Below are 12,243 nucleotides of genomic sequence, written 5' to 3'. Positions count from 1 at the left end.
TCATATCCAGGGGAGCATCGGTGGAATTCAAGGAAGGCATCGAAGACGGACTGGGTTTACACTATGACACTGAGGGCAACGGCGTGGTCATCTACACCCACAAGGACGATCCTGATATCAGTTCGCACGGTGTATTGGTCATAGCGCCTAATTTCATACTGGCCCAAGATGAAGAATACAACCCAGTCCTGGATATGAAGGAGAGAAGCGGCTACACTGAGCTAAAACTTGACAAGACAACCGATGGTGGGATTATAGAGAATATCCACGTCAAGGGCTCCATGATCATCAACTACTGCATCAATTTGGACAAATACTCGACAAATTCCCCAGGTGGATGGTTCTATGGCCAACATTCAGGCGAATGGTTCCAACCACCCAACAAAGCGATGACACTCGACAAGCAAGCGAGTGAACTTGGCATTGTTCAACCGGGCGATTTAGTGATATCAAGGGGAACCGCTTCTGTGCTGTTGCGCTCAGACGGAGGGGTTGTCTCCACTGGGGTTGTAGCAGTTTTACTACTGCCAGTCCGTAGTAGTGGGGATAATCGTGATGTAAAGACCATAGTTGTCTTTCAGTGACTCTCTTGAATGCTTGCTTACCTGTGACACTCTGTCAGCTTCACAGAAGAAGATGTGTTTTTTTTTATTGCATTGCATTGTATTGTCCTTTATATTTAAGAAAGAAAGACCATGTACAATCACAAGTAAACACATGATGTAAAAAAAAAAATAAAGTGCAGTGTTTGGTAAGGAAAATGTCCAGTGTCATTCTTACACCAAACCACCCAACCCTCTCCCGCCTTTCATACAAACACAAGACAATTCCACATATCAGGTAGGGTTTTTATTGATGACTCACAAGATAAAGGGGATACATACATACATACATACATATGCACATACACAATACAGATGTGTTGCTGTCTTTATAACATTTTAGAACGCCTCTTTGAGTAAAGTGGGAGCATAACTCCACCACCACCACTACCACCACCACCACCACCACCACCACCACAAAAATACATGTATCCTATCCCAGCTGAGAGTACAGTGCACCAAGCCATGAGCACAGCTACAGAGGTCCATAAGGCTGCGTCACTAGCAAACCCTGAAAGCCATCCCCCGAACGTGATCCTGTTAGCCGTCATTGCATCGTACCGTTTATCAATGTCTCGTATGCTTCTCGTGATATTCTCCAAGTCTTCATGTACGTCAACAAGCTTTACGCTGGTGTTTATGGCCTGCAGTAGCTTCGTTTCAGACAATCCCGGTATGCCGTCCTTCAATAAATCTGCAAAAGACATAGGCCCGTCCGATATGTGGGGTCTGGAAAACGGCTTGAGCGGAGGAGACTCAATCTCCACTGCAGCTGACCCTTGCATCCAAGTGACTTTCTTTTTCTCATAGCAAATACCTCGGTGACACGAGGCACATACCGTCTTGCACTCTTTAGGATCCTTGACACACCCGAGGTACCTCACGTGAGGCTTGGGCTTGTAACAGTACTTGCCGTAACACTCTGACGGCTCGTAATACTGGCCGTCTATCAGCCACACTTTGTAGTCGGGCCAGCAAGGGAGTCCATCCGTGCTCATTTTGGGCATGGGTATGATCCCTCTGACTACGGTCTTGTCGACAACTCCAGGTGCAGAGTGTACTATGAAAATCTTTCTGTCTTTGTACAGGGCCGTGCCAACCGTCGGGAACTCGGATAACCCGGGGTGCTCTTGCATGATCGCCAGGCCGCTGGGACAGCTGCCAGATCGCTTTGACGCTATCTGTCTCAGACAATTTTCCACTCCTCTGGCCATGAACTTGGTGTGCATCGCGGCTTGTGTCATCTGATGGGTGACACTCTGCATCTGCGCGTACCACATTTGATAACTGGCCATGACTGAGAACTTGGCGTTGGTGTCACGCAGCGCAGCCTCCGTGTTCCTCATCATGGCGTCCCTCATCATGGCAAAGTTACTGTTCACAATTTCGTTGTTCTTTTGTATCTGCTTCTCCTGATCGTCGATCCTACCGTTGACCAGGGCTATGTTGGTGTTGAGTTTGTTGCTCACTTCCACCGACTTGTTCATTACGTAGACGTACGAATTCTTCAGCTCATCCATTTGATTCTCTATATTGTCTATCCTACCGGAAAGGTGATACGCGTACGCCAAGGCTGCCCCTCCTGCCAACACCCCAAGAAACCTCTTGTGTCTACCAGTGCGCCCCCCGTCTACTCTTCTGTCTAACCAGGGGAGGGGCGCTCTGTCAGGCAGCTCGTACATCCTAGCCTTCCTCTCCTGTACGGCCAACTCCTCGAGACCTTCCCTCATCAAGTCGCCGGCTCTGCGAGCGTCATTGATGATCTCGTGTGCAGAGTTGCAGAGTCTGCCGTAGTCCTTCCTGCAACTGCTGTCACCTCCACATATGGCAATCAGACAGGGCCGTAGCGCGCTTACGTCGTAATTCACACAACTGACGTTCAGGTTGATGTAGTCTATACCGGGGGTGAAGTTGGAGACGAAATAGAGCGCTTCGACCGGTTTCACTATCACCCCGTGTTCAGCTTCGACCACCGGTTTGTCGACCGTGTACCCGTCGTCCACCGCGACCACGTTCATGCTGTGTGAGGTCTCCCCTGTGTTGTACGCGGCACACACCTTGTTCACAGGAGGCACGTACTCTACGACATTTTCCGAATCCAGGATGCCTACCATGTAGTGGTTACGGTCCGTTGTGGGGATGAGGGTGTTGATGTTGATTGCGAGTTGGGGTGGTTTCGTGGAGACGATCGCCTTGGTGCTGGGCTCTCCCGGGGTGCACGACTCAAGCTTGTACAAATTGCCTACGTAGATTTTATCGTAGCTGGTACTGTAGAGCTCTCTGTGGGGCTCTTTGAATATACCGAGCGCCCCGTGAACGGCTATGAGCCCTGGACACACGACCATGTTACTCAAACCTATGGTGTACCGGGGGTCCAGGCAGTTGTTGGACCCGGACGCGGGGTCTTTGTACTGGTTCTCGGGAATGTTGATGATGACTTCTTCCAGCTTCGCCACATCCGAGACACTGCCGGCAGAGCGCTTGCTTCTGCCGCGCGCTGACCCAGATGACGCTACAGTGGTGGATATGCCGGCCGCTATCTGCTGTTTCCTCCAGTCCCTCAGCCTGTGTACTGCCGATGTAATACCCAGTATCGCAGGTGTGTCGGAGCGAAGACCCCGTCTGAAATCGGAATCGACCGGGGCAATGACAAATTGATTGATGCCAAACGCGACCGCCACCAGCTCAGGAAAGCGCTTGAGTGTCTCGAACGAGGTCGACGTGACGGTTACGTTCACCGTAATGTTCCTAGCCCAGACGGTGACAATGGATCCGGAGCAGCACTTTGTGTTCAGGTCCTCTTCACATTTTAACACAGTGTTTGTTTCCATGTCGGCCAGCGAGAGCTCGCCGGTTATCTCGCTCAGCTGCGAATCTCTATCTTCGAGAGGACTGATCTTCAGTCCCCCAGTAAGAGACAGCGTAAAGATTATCTTGTTGGCCCTAACTCCTTGCCTTAGCAGAGTCAAGAGGTACGACATGACCCCATCGGAAGAGGAGCTGGCGGCGACGGTTGTGTTACTGTCAGCGTTGTGATCGTCTCCGCTGCTCCCAGACACCCACATGTTCTGACAATGTCCCGGTCGATTCATGTCGACCAACCCCTGGGGTGTGATGAAAGTATCGAACGCGGTGAGCTGTGAGAAGTCAATTTCGTCCAAGAGTTTCTCGGATCTGGGCAGTCTCAGGAAGAGTTTCACCGCACTCTTTCCGATCAGAGCCCGAGCAAGCGCTGCCGCCACCCGGGTGAAATCTGTACCTTGCCAGTTTTCGCGAGAGCACCCGGTCGTGCCCCAGTCGGTGGCGTCCAACATGATGGCTGTCGAGTACGTGGATACTCTAACCTTAGACAGCGTTTCGGCTACGCTCTTGACGATGGCTGGGAATTGACGGTTTGTGGTTGCCACAGGAAGGAGACACTCGTCAAGTGAGACCTTCATGATTACATGACCAGCATCCGCCACCGTATAGAAAGTGGCTACGTCAAGTGCTACCGAAAGATAATCTGACTTGTAGACAGCTTTGTCCAAAGATATGATTGTTGCGTCACAGGATGAAGGTACGAGAAAGTCCCTGATCTCTGTCGAGGTGGGCTTGTAGACAGGATCCCGATTCTTCAGACTCGACGCGCTCGAGACTTCGCAGATTGCAATGGGCGCCGACGCGGCACTGTCTGCGTTGGTTAGTCCCACTCGAGGAGTTCTAGAGTTGTCAATGCAGAACCTGTTACCTTCTGACACAAAACAATGGTCGCCTAGTTGTGTGTAACAGACACCGATGGACTCAGCATCTCCCAGTCCCACGTAGGAGAGCACACAGGCATAAGGGGAGTTTCGCATAGTCAGGACATCATCCGCGTCCGGCCATTTTCTTCTCTCAGGGGGTGAATGTAGTGTTCTCCTCAAGAGTTTGAAAGCTGCACACTGAGGATCAGGCTCGCAGTCAGACATCGGGTCCTGGCTGAAGTAATAGTCTCTATTACGTGGCTTAGCATGGAGCAGAATCGATATCTTGTTCAAAGGGGTATTTGTAACAATGCGGTCCGAACACTTGAACCCACCTGGGACCGTGAGACAGGAATACCTGTCTAACTTTTTAACATAGGCACCGAGTAAACCTTCGGCCTCGTTCTTGGCCGTATCACCCACCGAGTGATGGAAAGGTCTCCAGTAAGCAATGATCTTCCCAGGACAGTAGTGTGTGCACATGTCATCTGTGAGGTTGGCGTAGTCCACAGTCAAAGCAAAGCCACCGAGGCTCGTACCATGACACCAACCACTCTGTGTATTGCATGCGCTGATATCAATCCAAACATATGGAGCGTAACCGTAAGGTCGGTTGTGTTTGACAGGTGAGCACATGAGGCATGGCAGCCACGAGAGTAAGACCAGGAGCTTCATATGTGCCGACACGGAGAGGTGGTCTATTGTTGTTGTTGTTGTTGTTGTTGTTCCACCGCTTGTATGATGATGATGATGATGATGAAGAAAAAGAAGACGATGATGTTGATGTTGATGATGCTAAAATATGATCAACAGCTCAGGTCACACTTCTACTATAGTACCTTAGGGAAAAGAGTTACAATAGAGGATTAGTCACAGGACCTCTTTCCTTTTCATTGTTGTGCTTGTATTTCATCAACGTCTGCCATGTAGACGCCAGGCCCATGAACTGCTTAACGGCATCATTGTGAACCTTGGCAACATCCTGGTCTGGGACAAGAAACGGTCTACCCATGTGCGTTCTAATGCGGTGCAGTATACAAAGAGACGTGTCGTTCGCCAACGAGTAGGACCTGCTTAGCAGGTCGACAGACATGTTCTGTATTACCTCAATGACATTGTCATCCTTTACGGTGTGGGCGAGATGGATATTGACTTGCTCCTCTGTGAATTTGTGGTTGTAGGAGTCGAGGTAACCCTTCACCTCGTGAGGTTTAAGCACTTTGATGGAGTCCAAAGTGTTCTGGTCTAATTCACACAAGAGACACCCGGTGTCCTTGTCACACTGTACTTCGACTATGGAGGGGTGTTCGTGAGCACTTAGGTTCATGTAAAGCATCGGATACTGTTTTTGTATGAAGCGATCATTCTCGCTGACAGTGTTGACGTTGTGATCCTGTTGCTGCTCCCCGGGCTCGGGGAACATGTGGAATATGGCCTCAGACGCCATTGCGGGCGAAAAGCCTTGTTTCTTCGATGTAACCCGTCGCGACACCGAGGCTTGATTGTCCGGCGTGTTAGGATTACTAAAAGAAACGATCGGTCGTGTCACTTCTTGTGAACCTCGATCAGTGCCACTGACAGCGATTCGATTCCTACGAATACAAGGTTGTTCGTCCACGTCGTCGTCGTCGTCACTATCGTGGTCACCGTGCTGAGTTCTCGTCCTTTTGTTATTTCGAGGTGTTGTTTTGGGTAGGCAGTTTAGAACAACCTCACGCGATGAATGTTGTTGAGAGGAATACCAAGACATTAAAGAGGACGAGGAGCCAGAAGCCAAAGGGGAGCCGGAGTCCAAAGAAGCGTATTTGCTCATTGTCGGCTTCCGATGGCAACGACAATCTTTCTAAGGCCGTAGCAGGATTTATCGAGAGTGATAAGTTCACAGTATGTGGAGGGCTTATCACAGCCTGTGGGTTACTACGTGGGGGTAGCCACTGTGTATTCCGTACACCAAGTTCCAAGCACGTGATTGTCATAGTAAACAGTGAACATTGTAAAATGTGTAAATGTGCGTCTGTGCAAGAGAATGATTTTGACAACATTAGGACTAGGGCGTACTTACGTGGAATGTTTCAGCTGAAGCTGTCGGACACTGTGAAGCTATCCGAACTGATATCTGAGCTGACACGCACTCAAAGGGGCGACGATGTCGACGCCGATGCCGATGACAGTCACACCTTCCCGTTCACCGGCACACCTCCCTATTGTACAATAGAGAACGTGAAACACATTTCCAGTGTGGCACTCGAGAAATTGATTGAGTTCGACAAAGAGTTTGTGTGGGGAGATAATCTGATATTTAACACAACGGTGGTGGGATAGGCAAGCTGTATATAACGGTGTCTTTAGATAGATAGATAGATAGATAGATAGATAGATAGATAGATAGAGTCCTGATGTCGTCAAGTGACATGACCAAAAAGGGTGGTCGGGTAGGACCTGTGTTTTGTACGAAAGACCAGCACGCGTTTGTAAAAGTGTCCACTGAGGACAAGAAGAGAGCCGTTGTGAACATGAACACCATGACTCTGGTCGACTATGCCGATAGTTGTGAGTACCCCGAAGAAGGGACTCTGTGTTCAGACCAATCTTTATTTGTGCCGATCTTCTGCAAGGAGTGCTACGGTACCAACGAGGAGGATTACAAGGAGGCGCTGGCTAGTATAGTTTCATGCAACGGTGACGACAACAAGTTCCTTGTGGGGATGTGTAGCGTGTTCGGAACCGAGCAGGGTGAAGTGTACCCAGAGTCAAGGAAGGATTTTTTTGTGGGGAACGACATGGCGTACTCTGGTGGGTGTCACCCGCAGCCCGGTAGGGCCGTGTTCTTACACAAAGTCAAGCAGGGCATTGGTCAAGTCAAGCAGGACATTGGTCGCGTCAAGTGTTACTGGCACGTTCACAGTAGATCTGCCGAGAAAACATTCCTGTACTGCTGCGTCGAGTGCGACAACAACAAGTACACCAACGGTGTCTTGGACTCGGATACGAGCATGGGTTTCAGCCTGGGCACGGTGGGAGATAACAAGAGTGGTCCCATTACGGAGGAATGTAGTTTAGTCTCTGTGCCGATGAGACCGGGCTGCTTTTGCACACTGGTTACAGGTACAGATCTGGCCCAAACGATGACGAGAATGGGCTTCACCACACTCAAAGACTCTGTCCTCGATGCAGGCATCACCATGAATGACAACGTCGAGGTTTGTGATAAACCCCAGAGCGAGACGGACAACATCGAGACGCAGACTATCACGGATACTGTTGAATCGCTGAGGAAGGCCGTGTTACATCAGGCTGCAGACATGCAAGTGCTCAAGGATGTATTAGAGGCAATCAAGGTTCAAAATAGCGTACTAACCCAGAGACTGAACCATCCCGATGACCCAGACACACTTTTCACAATGCAGGGCGCTAAGGATTTCACAAAGCGCACTGGGGTACAAACTAAGCTCTGTGCTGGTATTAGACCTACTGACGAAGACGCTAACACCAGGGTAACGGACAGTACAGGGCACCGTACAGTACCTAAAGCTGATACTGAAATGGCCGCTACCCAGACACAAATTGATGATCTGATCAAACTCTTGCAGCAGCAGCAGCAGCAGCAGCAGAAGCAGCAGCTTCACCAGCAACCAGCTCTGTCTCAACAACAACTGTCACAGGCGCAATTGCTACAGAGTGGCATGCAGTCAGCCTCCATGCAACATTTCACACAACCTCAATATCTGTTTAATCCGCAGCAGCAGCAGCAGCAGCAGCAGCAGCAGCAGACCGGGCAAGGTTTCTTCACGGGGCATGCTGTCTACAACCCGAGCAGAGTGTCAAATGATGTGTCGTATGAGCGAGGGACTCTTACCCAAGAGCAAAGGAGGACGATAGCAATGGAGTACAACAAGGAGGAATCTGAGAGACAAGCAGCCTTGCAGAAGGAGCAAGAGAAGATGCTCGATTCAATTAAGGCTAGCGTAAGAGACGTAATACTAGAAGCGCGTAGTTCGGTTGCACAAGACTCGTCATCGAATAACTTCAACATGGACACGTTGCTGAGTTTGGCGAGAGACACGCCGTATAAGCGTGTACGCAAGCAGACCAAGGATGATCAGTGTTCCAGGGACATCCCTGCGCTAGTGAAGGAGTTGAGTGAACTTACAAAACAAATACAAAGCAGCGGATCGAACAAGGACAGCGGTGAGGTCACGATGGACACGATGGACACGACGGACGATGTAACGGTTACAACATCCCCATCGTCCACCAATGTCAACAACCAATGTCAGCTGTCTGCACAACAGTCTGTACAGCAGCAGTCCAATACAGCTGTGACAAACAAACAACAAGCTGGGTATCACGTACCCAGCGGAAGCGGCTCACTGAAGACTTCAGCTGCTGTGGCAGATTTCATCTCAGCGGTTGTCACAAAGATGTGACCTCAGTGTGTTACCCTGTGTGTTTAGCTATGATGATGATGATGTTGATGTTGATGTTGATGATGTTGATGTGTATTATTGTAAAGAAATAAAGGAATCACAACAAAAGACAAAACACATTTTGGTCTCCTCTTTATTCAATGGATGGGATATAATGGGATTGTAATCAAGAGTGTGGTGGGCTGTTCCTGTAAGCAAGACACTAACGACACATGTTCCATGCGTAACCACAGCCTAGATTTGCTTAGAGATCAGCTGTGACCAACTATGGCTTCACCAAAGTCGATTTGCTTCATGCTCAATGCACAGCCCGTGTTATCTGTCCGCCGGCATGGTTCGAGTACGAAGCACCTACCAAACGACGATGGTCATGATAGTGACGTGATGTCATCAGGGGGGATAGGGTTTAAGGGACAATGGAACAGTCTGGCCCTCGGTGACCTCGATTTCAAATACGTACCCTCTCAACTGTTTGCCTCGGATACCTCACACGGTCTTCGAGTTGGGGATGTGTGTGTAAGACTCATGCCTGTCATCAGTCAGTCTGAGGAATACTCGTCGATCGTTGACCTGTACAACACGTATATCACGAAGGGGAGTGCTATGATAGCCAGGACGTGTATAAACAGCTACACCGGCACCGAGGAGCTGTGCATTCCGGCGATCCCTATCCACGTCTTTGTCTCGGAATGGAACAAAACGCTTCACCAGTTTCACACTATGATCAGGTGTGACAACATTGGCGGCGGGTACCATACTGCGCGTCATAAACCTCGCCTGACCGTGGTATCGAACGTGACCGAGATCACTCTCAAAAACGTACCCATTCTCAGTGACCATCTGTGGTTCGTGTTACACTCTATTGTATCCAAACCCTCCATGGTCAAGCAAGTCCTGCAGCTGATAGGCTCCATCGCGTCAATTTCAGGTACTATGTGTCACACGGGCGAAGTCGAAAATGTGGCCATGGACAAGGGCGATATGCACGCTGTGAAACTATACCTGATAGCGAAATCCGTGCCGAACACGGGAAACAATGTCACAGTTCTAGGAGACGAATCCGGTGCAACTCTAGGTCTAATCTGGGTTGCGCATGAAGAGGAATTGTACGACTGCCTGCGCAACGACCAAGACTGCTACTACTTGTGTATCGGTGCCGAGGCCGGGAACACCTTCAGGTGCAATGGGTTTTGTGAGTGGCGCTATTATAACAACAGCATCTTCAACAGGATGACCACGATCGGACACGAAACTATTTCAAGGTTTAATGACACAATGCTAGCTGGTGACACGGGAGACTCGGCTAGGCTGATAACAAAAGGACCGTAGTGTATGGTGTATGGTGTATGGTGTTTTTTGTTTTTTGTTTTACTTTTGCTTTTGTTTATGTTTTTGTTCTGGGGGATTTCAATGCACAAGAGACCAATCCTCGCTGTATGTCACGTTCATACTAAGGAAGGGGACATGTTACCCAGAAAGTTTTTACCGGACCAAGACCTGATCCTGTGTGCCTCTCTGAACAGGACTATAATGACTACAAATATTCACCCCCTGTACCTACCTCCCGTCGTGTGCTGGATGAATCGGACCAGTGTGCAAGTGCAACGTGTCAAGGGTGCCATTTTCAACGTACTCAAGGTCACCTCGACAATTCTAATTGGCACCACTCTCCTTTTGCACACCATCAGATTGTGGAACATGTTTGCGTGGGGTTTATTGGGGACATTGTGGTCTCTGCTGGTATGTATCACCTTGATCAGCGGTTCCAGGTTGACCATCCTAAGCTTGGAGAGACGAAGCTGTCTCAGTAGCACCGGCGTGATGGTCAACCCGATGTCAGGCGTATCCCTTTCCCAGAAAGTCACCATGTTCACGTTATTCCTAGCCACCTATATTCACATGTTGGCGTACTACCAATTTTGCAGCAGAACCAAGGTTGTGCGGTGGGTGGAATGCTCCGCTAAACGTGGTCCGTCTCTCCTCCCAATTATAGAATGTACGACGTTTGTGTTCGTCTGGATTAACACAATTGGCTTCATCAGACTGCTTCGGCCAAATTAACACAATGTTGTCATCATGGTGCCAAGCTACTCGGTTGTACTTTATCTTCATGTCAATGGTATACCTGTCGTACGACCTGACACGAGGGCGTCTGACGCTAACGAACTGGCTGACTGGGTACAAAATCATATTCTTGGTTGCAATCGTCAAATCTATCGTATCGTATGTACACTTGGAATTGAACATTCTACTTGAGAGGACCAGACAGTTGCAGTCTTCGGCCCTCTCGACCACCACTAAAGGCGAGGTGTTTGCACTGTACAGGGAGGAGAGACTGTCCGACTACAGCACAGAGTCACGTTACAGTAGGCAAGCGTTTGGACACGGCGAGCAGATACTATTTAACCCGTATGACCAACACCACCCGCCGCCGGTCTTCTGGTGTAGTCTCATGATGTTATTGATCCTATACAACACGGCACATCTTGCTCTAGTTCCCTTGTCACATATATCGCCTCTACTGTTTGGCACACCAGCATACATGCTCTACTGGGTAGCTATAAGAACAAACCAGATGATGTTACAGTGCTGAACAGGGGTTTTCATGTTATTAAGGACCGAGGCTAATCTGTGTTGGTAAAGATGGACGATGGTCTACTTGGATCGAGAGTCGGCTCTCATCACCACCAGCACCACCGCGGCGGGCACGTCGAATGTGTTTCACCACCGGAGAAACGTCTGAATCGGTGTATTACTGTAAGCCTCTGCTTACTGATACCAGTGAACATTGTCCTGTGGATTACTAGACTGTGTTTCCACACCCGTGCCCTAGTGGAGTAAACGAGTAACAGAAGTCGATGGCTATTTGTGACGGGGAAAGCTGGTGGATGAACCTTTTGAAGGATACGCCTGATGATGAACAACAACAACAACAACAACGACAACGACAACAACAATGCTATGGATATCAAAATGCTGATAGCTGGTGGCTCGACATGGGAGACGATAATCTCCCCATCGCCTGTCAGCTACGGTCTCAGTGGTGGATGACAGGAGACAGAGATAATGTTGTAGATACTGACATGCACAACTCGTCACCAATCACATCAACGACCTCTGGGACTGTGGGTAGTAACCCGAGTGTAGAGGTGAACCCCCCTACCCCTACTGTTGTATTCGACCACAGCAGACCGTCCCTTCTCGACGCATCTAGCATGCTTCAGCTGAATGCTAATAAGGTTGAGACTGTGATCCGCAGCAGCATACAGGCTACGAGTGGACTCAAATGTGTCAAGAAGAGTAAAGATATCTCTTTTGTAAACCCTGAACGTAGACACAAAAAGAAAAGTAGTAGTAGTAGTAGTAGTAGTAGTAGTAGTAGTGTTTCTTAGGTATATTCTTTCTTGGGTTATGTTTGTCTTCTTTTTGCGTTGAATTTCTTTTGTGTTTTTATGTACTGTGGCAGCAAATAAAAAAAAGCAACGTACA

Source organism: Pagrus pagrus (assembly GCF_965226575.1).
Source record: "Pagrus pagrus genome assembly, contig: HAP1_SCAFFOLD_89, whole genome shotgun sequence".
Classification (NCBI taxonomy): Eukaryota; Metazoa; Chordata; class Actinopteri; order Spariformes; family Sparidae; genus Pagrus; species Pagrus pagrus.
The sequence above is the reverse complement of the archived record's forward strand: the minus strand, read 5'-3'. Positions refer to the sequence as shown.